We start from the raw sequence: 26,448 nt of genomic DNA, 5'->3' as shown, positions 1-26,448 counted from the left end.
AGACTCTGCAACACAAGACCAAATTGAGGTGGGTACTGTGGAGAGCCCTAAGAGCAGTAGAAAATTAATGCAAATACATATATATTTTTAAGATTATATTTTTTATTTATTCAGAGAGAGAGAGGCAGAGTCACAGGCCGAGGGAGAAGCAGGCTCCATGCAGGGAGCCCAATGTGGGATTCAATCCCGGGTCTCCAGGATCACACCCCGGGCTGCAGGAGGTGCTAAACCACTGCGCCACCGGGGCTGCCCTGCAAATATATTTTGATTCTACTAACGTGCAAAGCATTATCCAGTGTTTCCAATTAATCATTGTGCATAGTAATTCTAGTTAATGGTGTACATCTGCCTTCTTTAGAAACTTTTTTATTAGGCAACATAGGGTGTCAAATCAAATCAGCATTATAAGAACCATAGATCTAACCACTATTTTATCATTAATGCAAAGGAAGTATAATTTTAAGAAACTGAGAGAAATGTGAAGAAGCCTGAGACCAACAATGCAGGTTCCTTCTCTTCGTCCATTACTACTTGCTCTATTTAAAAACTAACATGTGAAGGTCTAAGGGATGCATGAGGGCATCACTTGCACAAAGTGAACCCTTTGGTATGGACCATCTCCTTTTAATATTGCATTAACCTTAGGGTGCCTGGGTGGCTCAGTTGGTTAAAAACCCAACTCTTGATTTCTGCTTAGGTCATGATCTCTCGGTTGTGATATCGAGCCCCATGTCAGGCTCCAGGCTTCCCTACACATCCCACCCTACTCTCGCACACACACTCTCTCTCTCTTTAAAAGAAAATGAATATATAGGTATATTCTGCTGAAAGCGTTCCATAGATAAGGATTCTCCCATGGACTCCCCCTTGTCTAATGGTAGAAATATCAACAGTGCTCTGTCATTCACCTCTTTGTAAGGGGATTTGACCCCATTATCTCCTCTTTTTTTCTTTTCCAGGAATTCCCTGTAAAGAAGAAATAGACTGCAGACCTTCCACTAACACTTTTCTTTCCAACCATAAAATATCTCTTTCTTCTCAAAAGTTCGAACTAATCAAATGTTTTATTGTAAAATAACTATAGAGACATAACAATTTTGAAAATCACAAAAAACACTGAGAAAAAAAAAAGTGAGGAAATCCACACATCTACATCTAGGGATAACTGGTAATATATCCTCTAAAGCTTGTGTATATGTAAATTTGCTTTCTACTTATCATTAAGTTGTAAGCGTTTTCTATGACATCAAATTTCATTGCATAGTGTTCCAATGTATAAACCTTTTATCTCTCATCATTTTCTCTGCCAAAATTGAGTTGGTTTCCAATATAACTTGTTTATGCTAATATAACATTTTATTGAGGATTTTTAACCATTTATCTCTGGGTACCTCTGGTTATCTTATTTGACAAATTCCTATATGACATATGCACAGTAAATGAGTTTTAATTACATATTGTGGAAGGTTCATATAAATCTATACCACCACAACACTACGGTGGTGCCATTGCACTATAACTGTTTTATAACTGCATATTATCTTTTAAATATCTAAACAACTAGAATGTTTATGTTATACAATATTCCATTTATTTGGTTAGTGATATAGTAAATTATTTTAAATATATATTTTTATTCTTATATTTGAAAAGTGTGGATTATTATTTTATTCATGGCTTTCCCTAAATGTTCCTTAAAGATACTCCACCAATTTCATACCAATATGAAGAAATACCTCATTCTTAAGAATAAATAGAAAAATTATAATAAGCAATGTTTTATAATATCAAATGTCTTTAAAACAGTACATTTTGTAATAAAATTGCATGTTTATACATAATTAATTGTATGTAATTATATATAGTGTATTTATATATCATAAATTATATTTATCTAATAGTTTTGGATATATTATACATTGTATTATGTATTTTATATGTGATGTTTTATAAGAATATTAAATATAAATTATGTAAATATTGCTGTTTACATAATTTGAATGTATGAATGAATATTATATATTTAATAGTTTATAAATATTAATTTTATATAATATATACTATATAAAATATATTGCTTTGAGGGGTACCTGAGTAGCTCAGTCAGTTAAGAGTCTGCCTTTGGCTCAGATCATGATCCCAGGGTCCTGGGATCAAGCCCCACATTGGGCTCCCTGCTTAGCAGGCCATTTGCTTCTCCCTCTCCCTCTGCCCCTCCCCAGATCTCTCCCCATACCCCTGCTTGTGTTCATGTTCTCGCTCTCTCAAATAAATAAAATCTTTTAAAAAAATATTGGTTTGAAAAAATATTTCAAGTATTTGTCAACTTAGTTGCTGTGTAAATTGATTCATGGTGTTTTTGTGTATACACACATTTTCAAATTTGCATATATTTAAATATATAATTGTGGAGGCTGAGAAAACTAAGGCCATTTCACTTTAAGTTCAGTGTTAGCACAAGTACAGCCATCCCAGGCCCCTGTGAATAAGAGCTAAAATTTACATTACTTCAGTTACAGGAAGAAAACTGTTTACAGCTTAATGTCCTAGAAAGCCCCATATTAGAATAAGAACAGAGCCCAAGCCAAGGGCAGGAAGCCCCTATTAGAATAGGAACAGAGCCCAAGCCAAGAGCAGGAAGCCCCTATTAGAATAAGAACAGAGCTCAATGCCTTTGAAGGCCCCAAATCAAATTGTAAACAGAACTTGAAGAATTGCTCCAGCCCTTCTGGAAGGCCCCCTAGACCAGTCCTTAAAACTAAGCTGAAACCCACCTCGGGGTCCAAGTCCCTGCTCCCCTGTGTCGGGTATACTTGGACCCAAGCTCGAGCTTGTAAATAAATCCTAGTGTGTTTGCATCGGTGTCGGCTCCTTGATGGTTTCTTGGATTCGCAATCTTGGGCACAACAATAATTTTATAGTTTTTTCTGTGAATTTCTTCCTTAAAATCATTCCAGTTAAATTAACTTATAAATGTTATGATTTTCTTTGAGTTATAGCATTGATTTATTCTTCATAATGTTGATAATTCTTTGGAAATGATGTTGGAGAATATTTTCCCAGTATTATTACAATATATTTAACGAAGTTGTGATTACAGCACTGCTTATAACAGGCTGGCTATCATTGTTATAAAATAACCCTTTTTATATAGTTGTGTTTTTTCCTGTAATTTTTCTGTTCTGTTTCACTATCTATGTGTGCAGAAGCTCCATAGCATGGATAATTGCTGCTTATTAAATATTCAATATCTGGTATTAAAACTTGTCATTGCTTTTCCAAATTTTGTAAGCTATTTATAACTCTGTTGAGGAAATTTAGAATTACTTGGTCATGTTTCTTTTCTTTCTCACCATTAAGATTTTGTTTGAACTTCTATTAAATTTCTGAATTGGAGGTGAAAAATTGCAAAATGGAAACAGTAAAAACCCTGATTGGGTTCAGATTTCATCTAGTTTCCTGCCAGAGGATGAACTGGATAAAAATTGAGAGAGTATGAAATTTGAAGTCATAATTGGTTTTCCTAAAGCAAGCTAAAGATGCTTTTCCAAACTCTCAATTGTAAACTCAGGCAAAGGGAGGAGTTCAGATTCATTGTTTGATAAAGATCTGCATTCTAGATCAAACTGTTCCCTCTTTTTCTGTGGGAGGAGGAATGAATATGAAAGAGCCCTTCAAGAGATCACCAGGTTGCTAGTGCCCTGTGGTGTATGCATGTGTGAAGGGGAAGAGAGCCAACCATTAACCAGAAAGCAGCTAACTCTGGATGATGTGGTTAAGTATGCCTTTCTTCATATCATTATATCATCAAGGGTACTGGATCCCAGAAGAGAGAAATAACCTTTTTCAAGTAGAGATCAACATCCCTTTGCTGAAGAATCATACACATTTCAGGAATTTTAGACAAAAGTTAAGGACAATGCATTTTAAATTTTAAGTTAGGAATGATTTATTTTAAAAGTACAAAAAGGGTAATCCTAAAAGACAAATTAATTTTTCTATGTCAAAACTGAAAACCACTCCTGTTGATTCAAATGCTTCAGAAAGTAAAGGTATTTTTTACACATATAATAGACACAATATTGTTTCTACAATATACTTTAGAGCTACTACAAATTGATACATTAATAAAATGGGTAAAAATATAAACATAAAATCCACAAGAAAGTCAACAAGAAGATTCAATAAACATAAAAACATGTTCAAGCTTGGTTATGACTAGGAACCCTGAAATTACTAACAAAATTAAATAGTAGTTTTCACATACTGGTTTTAAAAAATTAAAATGTGTGATAGTGCTAAGGGTTGGTGGACAGTGTAGCCTGTGGGGAATCATTATGATGGTGTCTCCACCTCGGAGGTATAACCATAAATCTATAACCATAATCTATCAAAAAAATCACATGTATACACTAAGATATACAGCAGCATCCATAACAGCATTGTTAGTAATTGTAAAAAATTATTTTAAAAATCGAGACCCCACCAATTTGCAACTGAATAAACAAGTTGTACCTTCTCAAGGAAAACTTTGCAAAGGAAAAATGAATACCTTAGAAAGACTGTTTTAACGTGCAAAACTCTTACACACATGCTTTTGAAAGATAACAATGAAATTGAGATTGCATGCGGTATTATCCTCTTGAAACAAGAATTAAAATAGAAAAAAATCACGTTAAATGTAAGAGTCTTGTTTCATACTCATCTCATTTTTTAGCAAATGTTCTTTATTTCAACTCAACATGTAACCAACAGTGTTGATCTGCCAGGGAGGCAACAGGAGGTGGTGGGAACGTGAATATACAATGAATATGTTACTGTAGTGACATATATTTATTCTTAAGTTCTATGTCTTGTTAGAGAATTAGTTTTCCTGACTATCTGGAATCTTCTCTGTTCTCATAACATTCCCCCTAGGCTGAATTCATGCCAGCTGGAAATCTCCACTTGGCCCTCATCAAAGTTAAGTCGTTGAGGATTGACTTCCTGTGATTTTCTCAAGGGAACAGCACAAGTGTCATTTTGTCTACTTTCCTGCCAACCAACCATCTGATTTGCTGGAAAGCTGAATGTCACAGTGCTTGAAAAGTAGTTTCCATTCCCAGAACCTCTGCTACTTGTCCTCAGTGTCTCCATCCCCACCCCCTCCCCTCCCCACCACCTCCCCACCACCACTTCTAATCCTCTAAAAATCCTTCCCTGCTTATTTCAAAGTACTTCCTTTAGAGGCTTCCTTCTCTATCAGTTAATAAAGATAAAACTCCCTTTCAGGTTTCCTTGTCTGAAACAACTTCTTATGCATTTTTTGTATCTTAATTTTTTCATAATAAATAAATACAATTTTCTAATTAAAAGAGTCAGTTGGCAATTCCTTTATGTCCAATACTTTTCTGGGAGGAGGGGAATGGTAATCAGGGATAGATTACAATTGCTGCTCCTTGATTACCCTCACGTTTTCCAAAAGCTCTTCCTTCACTCTCCTCCAAGTAGCTACCTTGGTTTCTCTCCTTCCCTCAGCAAACTGTCACAGGCATTGGAAGAGTAATGCAGACCAGATACTGTCAGGGCTGATTTCTGTAGCCTGGCAATGTGGTTGTGGGTAAAATGTGTAATCCTTACTAATCCAAGTGTCTGCAGTAGAAATGTAACTGACTAGACCAGTGTGCATGAGTGAGAAAATGCATTAATTCCCATGCAGTGTGCTCTCTGTCCTTAGATTTAGTTCTAAGAACATTTCCTACAGGGCTGTTCACTGCATTTTATTATTGAATACTTTCAGCTCCAGATGAAACATATTGAAGTGTGAAATGGTCAATTATAACTGGATAAACAAAATCGCTTGGATAAAATATTGTTAAGCTGTGTGGCTGGCTGTTTAGAGTTCATTTCTCTTTACCTGAAGACAGAGTGTATAGGGAGTGCAATGGTTTGGCACATTAGGAAGATGATTTTATGAACAAATTCACAGTTGCCAAGACCAAAAGACCTTATAAGACAATTTCATGCTGAGTTGTTTAAAACCAATTTCAAATCAAACATTTCATAACTTTCCTACTTTGCAAACACCTTCCAAAGTTTGAATTCCTGTGAGGTAGACTTTGCATGATTTATTTCTCCTTTAATTCCTTTGGGGAATTAATTTGACCTGTGGAAATACTCTCAAACATTCATACTGATAAAGATAGATTCAGGAGAGGCTATGAAGAATATAACTTTAAATGTCTTTCAAAACATAACCCTGAACCTTGAAATACATATCACACTTTGATGCATACCCTGTGTTTGCTAAAATATCATTTGTAAAATCTGTGATTCCCCCATTGCCTGAGGGTTCCACCAAGTATCTTATTTGGGATTCTCTAGCTGATGGACCTATTAAGAAGTGCCTCTCTCACAGTGTATTAGAAATAGTTCTGGAGTACTTTATTCCTATAGGTCATAGAAGGTTTGCATTTCTGACAGTATAAGCTGGTTTTTCTGAGACATCTGTTCTGCAATTAGAATTTTTTGTCGGGCTAGTTTTACACAAGATTGAGAAGCAAATGAACTTTCTTCTTATAAATCTACTCTTTCTTCAGGTATAATCTGTCAAATTTCACATATTCTCAGTTAGTAATCTTTGTGGAGTTTTGTAGAGTTTAATGCCTAGGAGATCTAGGAATGTAAAGACCTAATGCAAACCATGGCTATCATCTCTTTGATGTTTTGAAAGAGATTTGTGAGCAAGCAGCAGTGGCAAATAGAACTACTTTCCCCATGTGTTGGCTTCTATGCCAGCCTCCAAAACTCTGGATCTACTACCATCACTGGCAGAAACACAGTTAAGGTTACTGTAGTGTCTAGCTCAGGCGGAGATGAGAACCAGAGCATTGAAGAGAGAGGGGGAGAAAGGAGGAAAGAAAGAGGACACAGAAGAGAGACAAAGACATAAAATGACCAGTGAAGAAAGAGATGGGGGCTGCTGGGGTGCAATTAGAATTGGAGTTGTTTGTGAAATAAACAGAAAAGAATTGGTTATTAGTCATATTCATTCACGGTCCTTAGCAAATTGTCCATCACTTAGAATTTTCTTTTTTAAAAATAGCAAATTGTCCATCACTTAGAATTTTCTTTTTAAAAAATTTATTTATTTATTTATTTATTTATTTATTTATTTATTTATTTACGAAAGAGAGAGAGAAGAAGCAGGCAGAGGGGGAGAGGTAGAGGGAGAAGCAGACTCCCCACTGAGCATGGAGCTGGGGATCATGAGCTGAAGGCAGAGCACCTGAGCTGAAGGCAGAGCCTTAACCACTGAGCAACTCAGGTACCCCATACACAGGATTTTCTTGAGATGAAGCCTAGAGCAGGATGAGAAGAACCCTACAGATCCTTTTCCTAGCTGTCAAAGAGGTCTGCTGAAGATTGTTCAGATGCTAAGATGTTGAGGTAATCTCAGAACTCTGTGTTTATATATGGTGATTTCAAGTTCACCAGAAAAGCTTGTGATGAAATATCTTAAATATTGGAAATAAAAATGTCTTTTTTAAAAAGCAAATTAACTTAGATTGAAAATAAAACCTAGTTTTGAATTTTATATCGTTATTCACCCAGGATCATTTCTGATTTTCAGCCAACAGCCAGTCCATTAACTTGTTGCCAAAAGAATTACTTCTGCAAATATTGTGGGCAAGCCATGTATATGTGCACATTTGCTCTGCGTGTGTGCACATGAGCAAATAGGATTTGGAAAGGAGAAAAAGAACAATTTGTCACTTTTTTCCTATATCCCCTTGCATAGGAAAAGAGGAAATATGCAAGACTGACCTTGAAAGTCTGAAATTTTCTCCCTGGAAATTATCTTCACTTTTTAAATAGATGCTTATGCCTTCATGACTTAACCTTTCTTCAGCTCAGAAAAAATAAAATATATTGAAATATAAAAGGACTAAAGCCTGGTTTATGAAATAGGAAAATTTTACTTAAAAATCTTATATTTTAGAGTAAAATCAACAATTTTTAAAAGTAAAGCAAATCTTGAAGTCTGGCTTTTCCCTTTTTTTTTTTTTTTCCTGTTTCTGGAAATATAGCTAACATTTATTACTCTTCATTTATAAACAAATTCAGTATACTTAATAAACTACAAATTTTGAACTTTCACAAATCTATGTGGAACACAAAGATACTAGTTTTGTCCAACCACAAAGTTAACTTTGCACTGATTGAGGGCACTCTGGTATAACAAGTTTAGGGAAATTTTAAAGTTGAGAAATTGTATTGTCAAATTCAGTGGGGTTTCTAGTTCAACCAAAAGGTAATGTTTTTTCTTGATAGCCATTTGGAGCAATTTGGATAATGTACCTCTCTATATCATGTAATTTGGTCAAGGGATTAGAAAATTCAATGAACATCCTGTTCTGGATCCCTGGGTAGAATTGATATACCCATATACTATGAAATAAAGTTTTTAGAAGGAAGATTTTATCAAAGAAAACTGTGTGTGTTACTATCCAAAGAAGGCAAATTGATACTAGATAGCAAATATTCTAACAAAAGCATTGATAAAATCTTTTTCCTGGCTTATCCATTTGCTCTTGATAAATTTGGCAATAGATAGATAGATAGATCACATTTCTTTGCTTGCTGTGGCATGAGGGTAAAGAAGGTGCCAGAAAAAAATCACAGCAGCAACCTGTGTCTCGCATTTACCCCAGGAGTAGCATGATGCTGAAATATGGTATTAAATATATGAGCAGTCAATGGAAAACCAGCACTTCCAGAGAGCGATGGAAATGAATGAAAGACAAATCTTCTTTTGACATTTCTATTACCTTTCTACCTCCTCTTAATTTTACTCTTCCTCAGTGTGAAATGATAAATATTGATGTCAACAAGTTGCCATGTATTTCCATATCCAAAGATGTGCCATTCATCAAACTCTTGCTTATGATCCAGCTGATGCAAGATCTACACACCAAGAAAAGGATAATTTATCATAAGAATGAAGAATAGAGGGCAGCCCGGTGGCTCAACAGTTTAGCGCCTCCTTCAGTCCAGAGCGTGATCCTGAAGCCCCGGGGTCGAGTCCTACATCAGGCTCCCTGTGTGGAGCCTGCTCCTCCCTCTGCCTGTGTTTGTGCCTCTCTCCCCACCTCTCTCTCTCTCTCTCTCTCTAGTGTTCACAAATTCCTTTATTTTTTATAATAAATTTATTTTTTATTGGTGTTCAATTTACCAACATACAGAATAACACCCAGTGCTCATCCCGTCAAGTGCCCCCCTCAGTGCCCGTCACCCACTCACCCCAGCTCCCCGCCCTCCTCCCCTTCCACCGCCCCTAGTTCGTTTCCCAGAGTTAGGAGTCTTTATGTTCTGTCTCCCTTTCTGATATTTCCCACACATTTCTTCTCCCTTCCCTTATATTCCCTTTCACTATTATTTATATTCCCCAAATGAATGAGAGCATATAATGTTTGTCCTTCTCTGATTGACTTACTTCACTCAGCATAATACCCTCCAGTTCCATCCACGTTGAAGCAAATGGTGGGTATTTGTCGTTTCTAATGGCTGAGGAATATTCCATTGTATACATAGACCACATCTTCTTTATCCACTCATCTTTCAATGGACACTGAGGCTCCTTCCACAGTTTGGCTATTGTGGACATTGCTGCTAGAAACATCGGGGTGCAGGTGACACATAGATCAATGGAACAGAATAGAGAACCCAGAAGTGGACCCTCAACTTTATGGTCAACTAATATTCTATAAAGGAGGAAGGACTATCCATTGGAAGAAAGACAGTCTCTTCAATAAATGGTGCTGGGAAAATTGGACATCCACATGCAGAAGAATGAAACTAGACCACTCTCTTGCACCATACACAAAGATAAACTCAAAATGGATGAAAGATCTAAATGTGAGACAAGATTCCATCAAAATCCTAGAGGAGAACACAGGCAACACCCTTTTTGAACTCAGCCACAGTAACTTCTTGCAACATACATCCACGAAGGCAAAAGAAACAAAAGCAAAAATGAACTATTGGGACTTCATCAAGATAAGAAGCTTTTGCACAGCAAAGGATACAGTCAACAAAACTAAAAGACAACCTACAGAATGGCAGAAGATATTTGCAAATGACCTATCAGATAAAGGGCTAGTTTCCAAGATCTATAAAGAGCTTATTAAACTCAACACCAAAGAAACAAACAATCCAATCATGAAATGGGCAAAAGACATGAAGAGAAATCTCACAGAGGAAGACATAGACATTGCCAACCAGCACATGAGAAAATGCTCTGCATCACTTGCCATCAGGGAAATACAAATCAAAACCACAATGAGATCCCACCTCACACCAGTGAGAATGGGGAAAATTAACAAGGCAGGAAACCCAAATGTTGGAGAGGATGCGGAGAAAAGGGAACCCTCTTGCACTGTTGGTGGGAATGTGAACTGGTGCAGCCACTCTGGAAAACTGTGTGGAGGTTCCTCAAAGAGTGAAAAATAGACCTGCCCTACGACCCAGCAATTGCACTGTTGGGGATTTACCCCAAAGATACAGATGCAATGAAATGCCGGGACATCTCTCTCTCTCTCTCTCACTCTCTCTGTGTCTCTCATGAATGAATAAATAAAATCTTAAAAAAAAAAATGAAGAATAGAGATCATTCAAAGTAAGGCTTCAAGTCCAGTGACTAAGGACAGTGTTCACTTAAATGTCTTCAAATAAGTTTTGTTGACTAAAGACTAATGTTCTAACAGTTTTAATTTTGAAGATAAGCTTTGAAATAAGATGACAACTCATTGGCAAACTATTTTGAGACACAGCAAGTATTTTGAGCAAAAATATAAACTTTGGGTTTATACAGAAAGGTTAAGAAAGTAGTTAAATTAGCTATTTCTTTTTACTGATTAATTGATCATTAATTCTTTCTTTTCCAATTCTTGAGTACCCTTCCCTCTGATACTGCAAAACTTTTCTAAATCATTATATCCTTTTTAAATTAAATTAAATTAAATTTATTTAACGATAAATAGCATGGGACCTCTCCTTTTATGGCCTGGCTCCCAGCTGGATGATAGCTGAATGAAGTGGAGCTATCCATATGAATAATGTCCATAACAAGAATCCAGAGAAAATTGGAGAAATAAAATATATCAAGGCTATAGTATTTTATAACTGGGTTTACCAGATCTTCAGGGACTAGTTAGTTGTAATTTGGTAAAACTGTTTTAAGAAACAAGAAAATTAAGGAAACCTGTCTAACCTATTTTGCAAGTCTATAATGGTATATGTATAAAAACTTGGAAAATGAATGCATAAGAAATCATTAGACCAATTTCACTCTGAACATAAATGTAAAAATCCTAATGACATACTGGCTTACTGAAGCCATATGTATATGAAATATGTTCTAATGATTCAAGATGAATTCCAAAGTTTCAAAAGTTACATCAGACATGGTATCAGTATCATCCACTATATTAATAGATTAAATGAAAGAAATGGTTGAAAGATAAAAGAAATGCTGAAAGTAATTTATTTCTTAATCAAATTAGCCAATATTCAGTAGTCTGACAGAGTAGCAAGCCTTGGTCAGGATATTGGAAAGTGTTACTCTTCTACTTGCTGGTAGAAGATTGTAATACTCCTCAGACACAATTCTATAATACCTTCTTTTAACTCAGGAATCCTATGTCTACACACTTTAGTAGCTCTGCTTAGGAATGTTCAAAGAATAACTCTTTATAATAACAGTATTTGAAAACAAGCTAAAGATCCATTAATAAGAGATGGATAAAGTGATTTGTTGGCACAAGAGGCTAGGTGATAACTAATATGAATGTACTGGCTGTACATATGTCAACAAGAATAAATTTCAGAAACAATTTTTTTTTCTGAAATGACAAAAAATTGCTGAGCAATTAATTTTGATGTTAAGGATAAAAGGCACACCCATCCTAAGATTTCATGGAGCTATTTGTATAAAGACTTTGTAAAAAGGCATGGTCAGAAAGAATCCATACTAATGTCAAGATATTGATTACCATTAAGGAGAGACAATGAGGGTTGGACAGGTATGGGTATGACTTTAATTCAATTTGCAATATCTTTTGTCTTAAGTAAAGTCTGAAACAAATAAGACAAAATGTTACCATTATATTTTACTTCTAGGCGTTAAATCAATGATGAACATTGCCTATTCTATGGATTTTCTTTTTACGAGAAGTAGTTCATAACAAAAACTATTAAAAACTAGTTTAAAACCCACACAATAACTTACATGTGCTTTTGAAATGAAATAAATTATACCACCACCATTGAATATATTATAGTTAAACTATTCAGGAAATAATTCCCTATTGACTGCCAAACTCTTAGAGTTCTTCTGACCTACATTAAAAAATATATCCAACTGCTGCATGATCATCTAAACCCCAATAATCCCACAAATAATTTTCTATATTCAAATAATGCTATTACTGTTCACTCTTCCCGATGAGACACTTCTTCCTCAGTCCCTTCAACTCTTCTTCCCAACCCTCAAAGCCCAAATGTTCATGAAATACTGTTAAGTTCTATATATAAAATATGTCCAGAGCATACCATCTACACTTTCTTTCCAACCCACTTCCAGTAAAGGACATATTACATATATAACATATTCCAATTGGCCCTCTTTTAAAGGTAAAATGACTTTATAATTATTATAAAATATAATTTATATATATAGAGAGAGGCATCTATCTATCATCTATCTTCCATATCTATCAACCTATCAAGATTTTCCAAAATAGGGCTACACTATTATAACACTATGTTAGTAGACTTTTACTCAATTTTAACAACAACAAAAAAACCCCCATGATCTGTAGCAAAAATCAAAGAGTTGCTAATTTCAGGAAAAAAAAGGATTTTTTTTTTCTGTTCAACAGAGATAATTTCCTAACAACTGTTTTTTGCTAGTGTTAATGAGTGAATTATGAAAGTTGCGAGAACATGGGTGCATAGGTGTTTTAACTACAACTTGAAACAACATCTATTCGTTCCTGTTTTCCCATTCTCGTGCCTCTGTATAGGTATATATTTTACTAAGTGCTGGGTATATAGTATAATTTACTAAGTGTATAATTACTTTAAAATAGCACTTATAACTTGCACTCTGTTTTGTAATAAAATCTCAGTATTGTAAAAGTTTATGTTTAAATTGATTCTATGTTAGTAAGCCTTCTCCACTCTTGAGTGTTTTATTTGGTCATTGCTTTTTGGACAGCATTTCATTATTTAGAAATGTTTCCCTCTTTGAGTTTGTGTGTACCTGTATTGTGTTTTCTGGATTATAATCTTCAAAATTCTGGTCATTTGTCTTTATTTTAAAGCACTGAATTTGTGTATACTTTCTCCATGGTCTCCTTTGTTACTAAAGTTGATCTTTGAATGGAAAAGATCTTCATTAAATTCTGTGCTAAGGAGTGGGCTGGGGGTAACCCGAGGCAGGCTGCGGCTCTGATTCAAGTCCTTCACCCCCACCACCCCTGCCCAAAATCATGCTCATAAAATGTGTTACGGTCTTTAACTTTGGACAATACTATCTAAGGTTTGAGCTTCCAGGGTGGTTCCTAGCAGAAATTCCCTAAGTGTGACGATTTCTGTTGTGTTCTGCATTCTTTATGAAGGCTTGTTAGATTGTAAGGGGAAAAAAAAAGTTGCAGTATGAGTTCTAACTCCCCTAGACTCTAATGTGGAACTATCTATACAGGCATCACCTCACTACTTCCAGAACCTGTCCGGTGATCCTCTTTTTATGACCTAATAAAGGTATGTTTATAGGCTTTAAGAATTATGTCATTTCCTCTCAGACAAATCTGTTTTTGCCTAAAGTCTGAGAAGACCTATGTTGGGAGATAACAGCATTTGAGGACGTGCTTTAGAAGGTGACAGTTTGAAGTCATGTTTTCAGCCTTGTTTCACTGAAGAAGAAGGTAGCTTCCATTTTAATCAGTTTTGCTATTTCCAGGGACTCTTTTTTTTAAAGATTTTATTTATTTATTCATAGAAACAGAGAGAGAGAGAGAGGGAGAAACACAGGCAGAGGGAGAAGCAGGCATCATACAGAGAGTCTGATGTGGGACTCGTCCAGGGTCTCCAGGATCACGCCCTGGGCTGCAGGCGGCGCTAAACCACTGCCCCACCGGGGCTGCCCCTCCAGTGACTCTTTAAAAGAGAAGGCTCTGGAAATCCTTAGCCATAATTTATCAATTGGTTTGGGTGCTGCCAATTGATTTCTCCTTACAGAGTTCTTCTTGTCCTGTAAATTTGTATACCAACTCTGCAGTTACTTCTTCTAAGTCATCCCACACTTCTTGGCTGCTGGCAACTTTCATCACTTTGCTCTAGGGATCATTTGTTTGTGTCTTTATCATTTCCCCTTAATGTAGCACAGTGACAGTTTGCTCAAACAATATTCTTCATTTGTTAGTTAAATTTTCCATTTTTGCCTGGAATTCACTTGCATCTCTAGGAATTAGCATAATGCCTAAGAAAACCAGATCAGTGGGAGGAACTCAATGATTTTATGAATTGTTTGTATGAAGAAATTAATTGTGAGGAGGACCATAACAACATCATCATGTAACTTTGTAGTAAATATTTAATGGGTGGCTCTTAGAGAAAATTAAGGAGTCAGAAAATAGGAATTTCTAATGTAGAAGTCAAGTAAGAACTAATACTGACTGGTAGGGTTTGATTTTTTCTTCCCTCAACAACTTGTTAACTCTTTATTTTAGATGTTTTAACTGCCTCTATTTCTATTCTTAAACCATATCTTACTAAGGGCAGCCTTACTCACATTTTTTTTAATTTTTTATTTCTTTGTTTTTGTCCATACCAGTTGCCTTAACATTCCTATTGCAAATGCTGGGACTAGAATCTGTGTCTTGCTTATTACTGACAGATGCTTCATATTCAGAGGTCTGATTTTGAGATTTTATTTTATTTTATTTTATTTTTTATTTATTCACGAGAGACACAGAGAGAGAGAGAGAGAGAGAAGCAGAGACACAGGCAGAGGGAGAAGCAGGCTCCATGCAGGAAGCCCAATGTGGGACTCGATCCTGGGTCTCCAGGATCATGCCCTGGGCTGAAGGCAGCGCTAAACCGCTGAGTCACCCCGGTGCCCAGAGGTCTGATTTTGTATCTAAACATTCCTGTCAATTGAAAAGACTAAGGCTGAATTGTCTAGGTAGAATTATAACAAATGTTGTAGTTGTTATAAAACTGATCTCTGTGGAGGCACATGAAACATTATGGTTGTGAAAAAGACAAGACCATCTGTATTCACTGAATTGATGTAATTACCCCAGGAATGTTCTATGAAGTCTGTCCTGTATTCCAGCAACACTATTATCTTCTTTTTGTTTGACATAGATGCCTTTATTGTTGACCTTTAGATGGCATTCTCAAAAACTAGATACGTGTCAAATAATTACTGAAACTTACTCTGGCTTTAGTATCTGTACATGTTCTTGAATCTTTATTTCAACTTCCCCATCAAAATAACCATAATATATATAATGTTAAAACCCCAGTGGTCTAATAGGTAAGGTATATATGGTAGATGTTAATATCCAGGGTGCAAAATAGTGCATGTTTTTATTTTTTCTCTGTAGATCTACCTATTTTGAGCTTTAAGAAGTTTTCTCTCCATGGATACGTTTCTTACACTGAGTCCTATTCTAAATGCTTACTACATACTAATGCATTTAATGGTCATAAAGGATCCAAAGGATATGTAAGTGTAACCTTTATGCTGTAAATGGGGAAAGGAAACACAAAGAGATGAGAAAACCTGACGAAGTATACCCAATTAGGAAGCCCCAGGGGCCTGCAGCCTCCTGCACTAGCATCCTTGTATTATCACATCTTAGATTGGCTTTAAAAAATGTATATTCACATTATCCATTCTCTTGAATCATATCCTCCACCATTTTTAAAATTTTCCTGGTGAAGAATTTTGATTTTTATTTTGACTCACTTTATGTGGAAGCTTCCCCATGGAAATTTATCATTTTATTTATCTTTTTCATTCTCCAAATTTCATCTGTGTCCCTTATTTCATTTTTTTGTGTAAGAGAAAGGCGTTTAGGTTACAGGTATATAAGGCTCGAGTTGTAAATGTGGATAGGAAAATATTTCCCATTTAAATGTTTATATAAGAATTGATACTAATTTCTTTTTTCTCTATAGCAGCATACTTACTTATTGTGCCCTTTTCTGGTATTGTCATATTGGTAACCTGTACTAGTAACTCATAATCATTTTAATATGGATAGAGTGATGTAGTATAGACATCTTGGCGCTAGACTGATTTACCAACTTTGTACCCACAGGATCATTGACAACTTGGCATTCTTTTACACAATAACAACCACATTGGCCATATTTCTTATAAAAATTCTTTCTTTCCCTGTTGGCCCATTTTTGTGATCTTTATCAACCTTTATTTCTTTATCATCCAACTCAATCACTCCTGCATTTCAAAGAGAGAAATTTAAACAAAGCATTATGTTTGCAGGAATAGCTAATAGGCATTTGCATAGCTCTATAATGCTGCAAACATTTTTAAAAGATTTTATTTATTTATTTATTATTTATTTATTTATTTATTTATTTATTTATTTATTTATTTGAGAAAGAGAGAGAGCACGAGTGGTGGGAAAGGACTGAGGAAGAGGGAGAAGCATACTCAGTGCTGAGTGTGGAGCCCAACTCGGGGCTCTATCTCAGGACTCTGGGACCATGATCTGGGCTAAAAGGCAGTCACTTAACTGACTGAACCACCCAACTGCCCCTGCTGCAAGCATTTCAACATACATTTCTCTCTCATTTCACTGAAGCTTGTGAAGTTTCTAGATAGATAATGTTATTTCAGTCTGCACTGACAAGATGGAGAGCCAAACTGTATAAATGACTTAATGTCATATAGTTAATAAAAGGTTAGAATTAGAATGCAAGCCCAAATAATCTGCCTCTATGTCACATCATATGGTTCTTCATATTTCCTTCTTAACAAGTAATCAAATATAAGAAGACTTTATTGTTGCATAATGCTAAAAAAAATAGTTGCAATAATTTGAGTTTATGTAACAGTTCATCCCCTTGAAGTGATAGGTAAATAGAGAAAACAAATGGAAATGGTTTCCAGGTAGCAGGGTCTTTGGAATCAGCTAGTCCAAACATATCATGTTTCACAGATACACACACACACACACACACACACACACACACACGTGCACCCGTCAACAACACTGATGATTCAGAAGAGTGTATATTTTTGAACAACTGCAATTTGGCAAACGCTACACAATTTTTCCCAAAGAAGAAAGTTAATTAATACTCATTGAAGAAACAAATGAGGAAAAATATTCCTCAGGACTCGAAGATATTTCTGAGTTAATTTAACCTTAAGATAACAGTCTGGGTTGACCAAGTTACTCCAGGTCCGTTTAAATGGCTTATATATCAGAGTATATTTAAACCTGAATCTACTTATGACTGAAATGAATACCAACAATAGAATTCTAGTCACCACATATAGTTTTACAAGTAAGAACCAATTATGCAGTTTTATTTCAAACATCTCTGGAGCTTGAATCACTTTCATCAGATTCAGAGGAACAGTTAACTTTTGTTAGAGGAAGTGACCAAGACAGGCTACCCTGATGTGACTGGAGAGCACAAAATCCTCAGAAACCTTCTAATCTTAATATTGAGAGCTTTCCACTGCTGCAAAAACTATCATTTTTTATATCATTAAATGGATCTGAAGACTTGCAGAACAAATTCATACATGCAGATGTTTTCTTAAAGGTAATATACAAATAATTATCTCCAGTTGATATGATTATGAATGTTGTAAATTAAGTCCATTCATTATAAATTCCAGGACCACAAAGAACAGTGGAGAAAAAAGCTTTCGATGGGCGGTTGTAGTTTATCATCAAAATTCTGGCTTGGATTTGCCTCCTCAAACAAACTGAGCAAGACCTACAAGGCTCTGGGCAACCAGACACATTTGATCTCAGGTATCAGTGAGAAAGGGGATATGGTCATGATGAAAAGATCCAGGAAATACATGTAGGTGATGACATAATCCTATTTTATCTAGCTCAGCTGTGGCTTTATGTGTATTTTTTTTCCTCTGGTAAAGATGTGCTATATAAACTTATGTAGATTGAAAACTTGTGGTTTTCATTATTTGCAAATAATGCAGAAGGTCAATAACCACAGTAAATTATAATTTTCCTGAATCACATGGTTCGTCATGGGACTGAGACATTGAGAGTGACTCAAGAGGGATCCAGGTGGTCATTCACATTTTTGTGTTTGGGTGGTCACTATTTCCCTTCATCATCTTGTAAGCAATGATTCTTTGGAGATGGTATTTAGACAGTAGTCAAGATAAAAAAAAAAAGTTGAAGAGAGGAATGATTCTTAGCTGGTACACAGAAGCATGAGATCAATTAAAAAGATGATGCTCAGTGGTGATACAGATCTGCTTTGTGAACTAAACCAAAATATGCTCCATAATGAAAGAATAATTTTCAAAAATCCAAAGCATTGTGGTCAAGGCTGTTTGCTGAAAGTTAAGCAACATGTTTTCTTTTGGTAATAGACTATGTGTAGAAGCACAGAACAATTGGAAGAAATTTAGCTGCATGCAAGTCAGAGATCTGAAGAAAGACTGGAGATATTCTAGGGCAAACATCTGATTTTTTTCTATTCTTATATCAAGCTATATCATGTAGGATGTCTTTTTTCACAATACATCCATTTGTAAAGATGAATGCAAATATGTAGATGAATAATAATTTTTATTTTATCTTGAGCTGGAATAGCTCAATAGCTTTGGTCATAAAGATATTCATAATATTGTCCCTTGGAGTATTTAATTCAATGGATTGGGCACTGCTTCGAAAAATCAGAAGCTCATTCTACTCTTCTTGTCTGCTAAGTTGGCAAGCACACCCTGAATGATGTTCTCAATGCAACATTATATCCTAAGGGAGGAAAGTAATGCTGTAAGAAAGGAGATGCCACATTATGAATTGCAATACATAGAAGTCATTGCAATCCTAATTATTACCTTGACTAATTTCACAGAAAATAAGCTGAGCATCTCTCTGTGTAGAAGCTTCAATTCAGTAATTATTAAATCATATGAATTTGGAAAAGTAAATAAAATCCCCTTTCAGTCAGAGTAAAACGATGCTCAGATAAAAGGAAAATCATTTACTAAATTAATAATAAGATTAGTTATGCCAAATGCAAAACCCTAAAGTATCTGCAAATATGACACCTTCTAAATATGAAATGAAAGGCTAAGCAATCCCTAAGTGGCCTGGGCTCTTTCTGTTTCTCACTGCAATTTTAATTAACACAATTCCTTGTTATTGTCTGCCTTAGGAAGAGAGAAAGTTTACTTTATAAGCTCTCCTACCCTAATTTGCAACATATGAAAAGTTTTACTGGATAGAAGTAAACCCTTTAAAGAATTCTTTTTTTTTTTTTTAAGATTTGCTTCATTTATTCATGAGAAACACAGAGAAGAGGCAGAGACACAGGCAGAGGGAGAAGCAGGCTCCGTGCAGGGAACCCGATGCGGGACTCGATCCCAGAACTCCAGGAACATGCCCTGAGTCAAAGGCAGATGCTCAGCTGCTGAGCCACCCAGTAATCCCCATTTAAAGAATTCATCCCACTTTTAAAAACTTACTTACTGCTTTGGCCACTGAGACTTTTATTCACTGACATTTGATCAATGGTATTTAATTTATTCTTCTCCTTGGAAACATATTTTTAAAAAGTTTACATAAAATTAGTTTTTAGGTGTGATCACCAGTGAAATATAGTATGCTTTTTTTTTTTTTACTTAAAATACAAAATAAAGATTAGTAAAGCAAATGCAATATGGTTTTCTCCATCATCTCTATTGTCTTATACATTTATGTATATGTTTATTTAAATATATAGTTTGTTACTTAAACTCTTCTTCCCTTTGCCTACCCCCTGGAATTTGGGTATAATTAATAAGTAAGGGGAAAAAATTTCTCTTTAAATTCATTTTTAGGGGTGCATGGGTGGCTCAGTCAGTTAAGTGTCTGCCTTTGGCTTGGGTCATGACCCCAGAATCCCGGGATCAAGCCCTGCATCAGGCTCCCTGCTCAGTCGAGAGCCTGCTTCTCCTTCTGCCCCTCACCCACTCATGCACTTTTTTCTCTTTTTATCAAATAAATAAAATATTTTAAAAACATAAATTCTTTTTCAAAATTTAAGGCTAAATAACAAATGCATGAAATTAAATAGGTATTTTTTTTGTACTTTAACACAATATCACTTAATCTAGGGATATTTTCTCAATGGGAAATAATGATTTCTTAATTTTTAAACAAATGTTCTTGAAATCCCTCCACATGTCAATTTTTAGAAATAAGAATAATTTAAAAAATAGTCCTACTTACTTTTTATTAGATGGTTGATTCCCATAATGTCCAAAAGCTCTATATCGTTTCTCCAGTTCTGAGTGCTCTAGTTACATATTGCATGAGAATTAAAAGCACAGGTTGGAATTCTGTCTGTACCATGCACACTAGTGGGCAAGTTCTTTCCCTCACTTCTCTTTAATTCCACACCTGCAGCCTCCCCAAAGGTCATGATGTTGCTACCAGGACTCTTTTCATGGTCTGTTTGGTGCTCATTCTGTCTTCATCACCCTCTTCAAAGTTTATTAGACTTTCACTGTTGCCTAGTTTCATAATAATGCTAACATTTCATGAATTTGTTTTATCAGCATGCAATTCTGGGTTCTAAGCTCTGTATTGTTATCCATTGCTGCGTAACAAATTATCCACCATGGTTAGCAGATTAGTACAATAAATGTTAGTGGTCTCACAGATTCTGTGAGTCAGGAGATGAGGAATTACTCAGCTGGAGGTTCTGGATCAGAGTTTCTCAGGGCTGCAGTCATCTGAGAGTTTGATTGAGATGGAGGATTGTTTTCTAAGTTCACACATATGTCTGGAGGCCAGGGGCTTCAGATCCTCACCAAATGCATCTTTCCATGGGGCTGCTTGAGTGCCCCCACAGCATAGCATCTAGCTTTCACCAAAGAAAGTAATCTGAGAGAAAGCAGAAAGATTGAGAGAGAGAGAGAGGGAGCCCAAGAGAAATCTGTAAACTTCTACAGCTCTACTACTTTGAAGGAATAAGAATCAAATAATTTGTGGACATATTTGAAAGCATTAGAGAAGGATTTAAAAAATGGTATGAACTTTAAGAAAGATAATTTGGCATATGTATGAAAAAATGAAATTTACTTTCTTTTGACCCACCATTCCACTTGCAAAAATTTTCACATGGAGATCATGAAAAAAATGGGAAAAATATATGTATTTCCACAATATATTACTATGTAAAAACTGAAAATTAGCATTTTAAGTATGGTCTTATTTAAATATGTATGGATTATACATATATACAGAAAGATTTCTGTAAGAAAATTTACAAATGTATTTACATTTATGAACTTTAAGGTATAAAAGGAAAATTTTAGATAATATTTTTACTTTTTCTTACACATTTCAAATTTTTTTTTCAAATTTTAAATTTTTAATGAGTGTTAACCATTATAGTCAGAAGATGAAACCAGTTTCATTTTGTCAAAAACAAAAATGAAATCAAAATGGCAAATAATTTGTATGGCTAGAATTAAAAGTTTTATGAATGTCAGTAAAATAATGCAGAGATAAAATAGTAAATTGTTATAACAAAGAATTAGTATTTCTAATTAATAAATAAAATTAATTAAAGGAAGGAATCAAGACTTAAACATAAATACAAATAAGCAAGTAAAAATATGTATAATCAAGGACTTGCAGGTTTTTAACATCAGTGAACATACAGGTCTTATTTTAATGATCAATCAGCAGCATGCAACAGAGTTTATAATGCCTTCCTCCTTGAAATTATGTTTTCCATTGATTCCTGATGCATAATATTCTTGTGGTTTTGGTTTTGTGTTTTCCTACCAAACTAGTAGTTCCTTTTTCTCACACGGGAGCATTTCTTTTTCTTTTTCTTTTCTTTTCTTTTTTTTTTTTTTGCATTTTAAACAATATCAAGTTTCTCCAAAACCAATGCCTACAGTGGTGGGAAAGGAGATCTTAAGGGTTTAATTTATCCAAGAGGTAAAGAGGTGAAGGAGACAGGAGATTCATTTTTTTTAAAAGATTTTATTTATTCATGAAAGACACAGAGAGAGAGGCAGAGACATAGGCAGAAAGAGAAGCAGGTTCCATCCAGGGAGCCTGATGCAGGACTTGATCCTGGGACTCCAGCATCATGCCCTATGCCGAAGGCTGGCACTCAACCGCTGAGTCACCCAGGTGTCCCACTTCATTTATTTTTTTAAAGATTTTATTTATGTGTTCATTAGAGAAAGAGTGAAAGAGAGGGAGAGGGAGAAACAGATTCCTGCTGAGCAGGGAGCCAGACATAGGGCTCCATCCTACGACCCTGAGATCTTGACCTAGCCAAAGTCAGATGCTTAACTTACCAAGCCACCCAAGCACCCCAAGATAGGAGTTTTAAGCAGAATGGTTCAGGTTGGGTTCACTGTATAATTCTAAATTCAAGCAGTGTTCCCTTGGGCAAGTCACTTTCCTCATATGAGAAGTATTTGTTATAATGGTTGAGAAAATAGGTTTGAAAGACCAATTTTCAGACTTCATGTACCTCACAATTATTTTGAGATCCTAGGAAAAAGACATATTATTTGCTCTCATCACCCAGAGGTTCTGATTTAATATATTTGCAGTATTGCCTGGGGATGTTTACCCTTGGCAGGCTTGGGCACGCAGATGGCTCTCCCTACGATTCTGTGCTATTCATGTGCCTGAAGGTCAAGTTTGTCCTGACTGGCAGAGCTATTTCAAAAGATGTAACTTAAATGGAGCTAACCCTCCACCTGGCAGGAGAGCCTGTTACAGCAGGGAATGAAGATTAGACAGAAAGGAAAGTGAATATGACAACTTCTTTTCCAGTTGAGGGTAGGTAGAGCAGAACAGAGGTAGATCTGTCAGCTCTGTTAACTGGGAAAAGAAGAAGGAAGCTAGTATATGTTATAAATTATCTATCTAGTCTACACTATATATATCTAGTATACTAGCTTACTGACTGTTAAGATTTATGAAAATCATTGATTCAAGGAGCCAGACTTTCTAAGCAAGAACAAGCAGAAACAATAGAAGACACCAAACACTTCACTTGTTGGAATTCTGAGATTGAGTTTATTCAATTTGCTTACTTATTTTAAAGATACAAATGAAAGTTATAAACTCAACCAAATGGATGTGTATATAAGCAGACAAGAAGGGGATGACAGAAGTAAGTAATAGAGAAAAGAAAATATTTCATTAAGGATGACTGAGGATTTTCCACTTAATTTAAAAAGCAAGCAGACAAATAAACAAAATCCAAAGCAGGGCAGACATAAATAAATCCACATGTAGAAATATCCCGGAGAAATAAGAGAATATATAAGACAAAAAAATTTAAGAGAGATTGTAGAAACCATGAAAACTTTAAGCCATTCAAAAGTTATGCAATTTAAAGATAGACTATTTATAATATAAGCATAAACAAAGATATATAGTGAACCTAGTATAACTTTGTTGAAATACACTGGCAGAGATTCTCTCTTTGAACAAACTCCTCTGAATCATCTTCTCAACTAGGGTCCAAATGGGCTTATAAAAAGGAAGAATAATTGTGAAAAAAACACAAATGATTTTATCCATTCCCCTCCTCCCCATTAAAAGACTGAAAATTCCTTTAGGTTATTTTTTTCTCTTGAAGGGTGTTTTCCATTTGCCTCTTCTTCATGGACATAGGAAGAGCAGAAGTACGAGGTATACCAGTAGACCCTTTTGTTGTGGGAGGCCTACACATGCTTGTTGACCCATTCACATACCATGCATTTTCTTATGACTGGATCAGGTTGTTTTGAGTAGGAAAAGCGGAAGTTGGGTTGATAAATTGGGGGAGGTGGAGCTTTAAAGAGTAACTCCTGGTGCTTCTATCTTTTCAAAGAGTTATGGCACAGCTATCAGTTGATAGTGAGGGTGGGAGGTAGGTTTGGAGATCTAAGAAGAAAAGAAATTATAAATATTTGTTGCAAAGTTCAGAGAATGCATAAATAATAACTACAATCTGTAGAGCACTAAAAACATCCAGAGCACTTATGCATGCTTTACACTGGTTTACTCAATAAACCTCACAACATAATTTGTGGCCAATTTTATTTTTATCATCCTTACTTCAAGATGAAAATATAGTATTAAGGTTGCATGGGTAACTCTTAAATAAATGCAGATCTGTTACCTTAGTCAATATACCGCACTGTGGTTTATTGTTGAGTATGCATTTGAGAATTGTGGTCATGAATTTTGAGGGACACTTGGCAGCATACTAATCCTTTTTTTCTTTTCAGCTGCTGTGCTTAGGTAGAGGTGCTGGTCAGAGTTGAGTTGTCTCCTGTGCAAGTACAGTGGAGACGTGGACTTAGAATGTTTGCCCGTGGATCCATGTGAGGCAAGTAAGAAAATGTGAGTATGGAGGGTAGGGCAGATACAGACATGCCTCTAGGGTTAATGCCATGGATGTCTCAGTGAAAACTTAGATGGAGGAGCACCTGGGATGTGTCAAAACAAGAAGTGGTGAACAGGAAGTAAAGGACTTAAAGTCAAGATCTCAAAAGCTTACAAAGATCTGTATAGATAAACCTTTGTAGAAAAAAGAACTTGTTAACATGTGAATTGTTTCCTTTCAGGAATATAATTATAGAAATTACATTATGTGAGTTTAATTGGATATTAACCACTGAAAACATTTGAGACTACTTTAACCTATTTGATTTTTTAAGTTTTTAATGTAATTTCTCAGGAGTATGATGAACATGACAGTGTCATAGAGAGATAATAGGAAGTTATAGTTTGCTTCATGTGAAGAGGCTTAGAAATTCTTTGTTTGAAGGAATCTACTCTGAGGTTTTAATCAGCAATGTTGAAAAAGATTCATGCACAAAAAATGTCAAAAGATGATGTGTAACTCATAAATAAGAGCAATCTCAAATGGTCAAATTCAGGCAAGAGTTACAAAAAGTTACCCAAAGACAGAATAGGACAATGTTATTAAAAATCAGATTGTGGCTTAAATTTCATTTTAGAGGAAAGACTTAATGCTAAGTAATGAGAATACAAACATATATTTTCTAAATAAAATTTATTATTTTGATGACATAATGCAAGATAAACTATGAACACTTAGATCAGGATAAATTATTCCAGCAGTTAAAGATTAGAGCTTCTTGTGTTGCAAGCAACTCCTTAATGTGGATGCATGTTATTTTCTTTCTCAAAATGTAGTCTTAATATTTTCTAATGTCTTATCATCTTCCAGAATATTTAGGATTGAGTATACATTTAACATTTGTGAATTTAGACATATAAAAGAAGCCAAAATATAAATATCATTGTGTAAAATGCACTGTCTATATATCACACAATGACTATTAATATCAATATTTTGATCATACATGCTGTGTGCTATTTTGAAATCTTTTACCCATGCCATGCCCTAGTAATATCTTCCTTAGTTGTATTCATACACAAAATAAATATTAATTATTGCTAGCCTTGTAAATATCTGATTAGAATATCTGTCTACTACTGGGGCTCCTGGAAGGCTCAGTCAGTTGAGTGTCCTACTCTTGCTTTTGGCTCAGGTCATGATCTCAGCTCAGGTCATGATCTCAGGGAGATCGAACACAGTGTGAGATCTGCTTGAGGATTCTCTCTCTCCCTCTGCCTCTACACACACACACATACACACACTCTCTCTTTCTAAAATAAACACATCTTTAAAAAAAAAGAAAGAAAAGGAAAATGTCTACATCTGAACATATGGTTTAACCATCATGCTTTTTGTTATTTGTTAGGCATTGTGTCACTCTTGCCTACAATTTTAATATAGCATAAATTATGGCAGAGATGAAACAAATGAATAAGTCAGCGATTCAAATTTATTAACTTCTATTGTTAAGGGAGCTGTTAGATCAGAATTTCAGCATGCTCCGATATAAAATGACTGATATGTAAGGAGGAAACTAGTGTTTGAAATCCTGAAGTTGATTAATACAATAAAAACTTTTACTGTTGATGACTGTATTGCTTAACAATAACAACAAAACCTTAAATTGCCTTTATTTCACTCATTTTTTAAAATTGTGATATAGGGGATCCCTGGGTGGCGCAGCGGTTTGGCGCCTGCCTTTAGCCCAGGGCGCGATCCTGGAGACCCGGGATCGAATCCCACGTCAGGCTCCCGGTGCATGGAGCCTGCTTCTCC

General features: G+C 35.3%; 1 long non-coding RNA gene across 15 annotated transcripts in view; it reads left to right on the top strand.

Moving 5' to 3' along the window:
* Window positions 1-13,839: 13,839 nt before the first annotated feature.
* Window positions 13,840-26,448, top strand: part of LOC102151819 — a 125,287-nt gene continuing 112,678 nt past the window's right edge. For 14 of the 15 annotated variants that reach the window (XR_005357721.1, XR_005357715.1, XR_005357714.1 and 11 more), the window contains exons 1-3: window positions 13,846-13,967; window positions 17,930-18,068; window positions 24,533-24,647. This is a non-coding gene — a long non-coding RNA (uncharacterized LOC102151819). Of the gene's footprint in view, window positions 13,968-15,653; window positions 15,776-17,929; window positions 18,069-24,532; window positions 24,648-26,448 lie in introns of all 15 variants that reach the window. The other variant, XR_005357711.1, reaches the window with a different exon arrangement.

Source organism: Canis lupus, chromosome 4 (assembly GCF_011100685.1).
Source record: "Canis lupus familiaris isolate Mischka breed German Shepherd chromosome 4, alternate assembly UU_Cfam_GSD_1.0, whole genome shotgun sequence".
NCBI classification, from domain to species: domain Eukaryota; kingdom Metazoa; phylum Chordata; class Mammalia; order Carnivora; family Canidae; genus Canis; species Canis lupus.
Note: the sequence above shows the minus strand (reverse complement) of the source record. Positions and strands in the feature narration are given on the sequence as shown.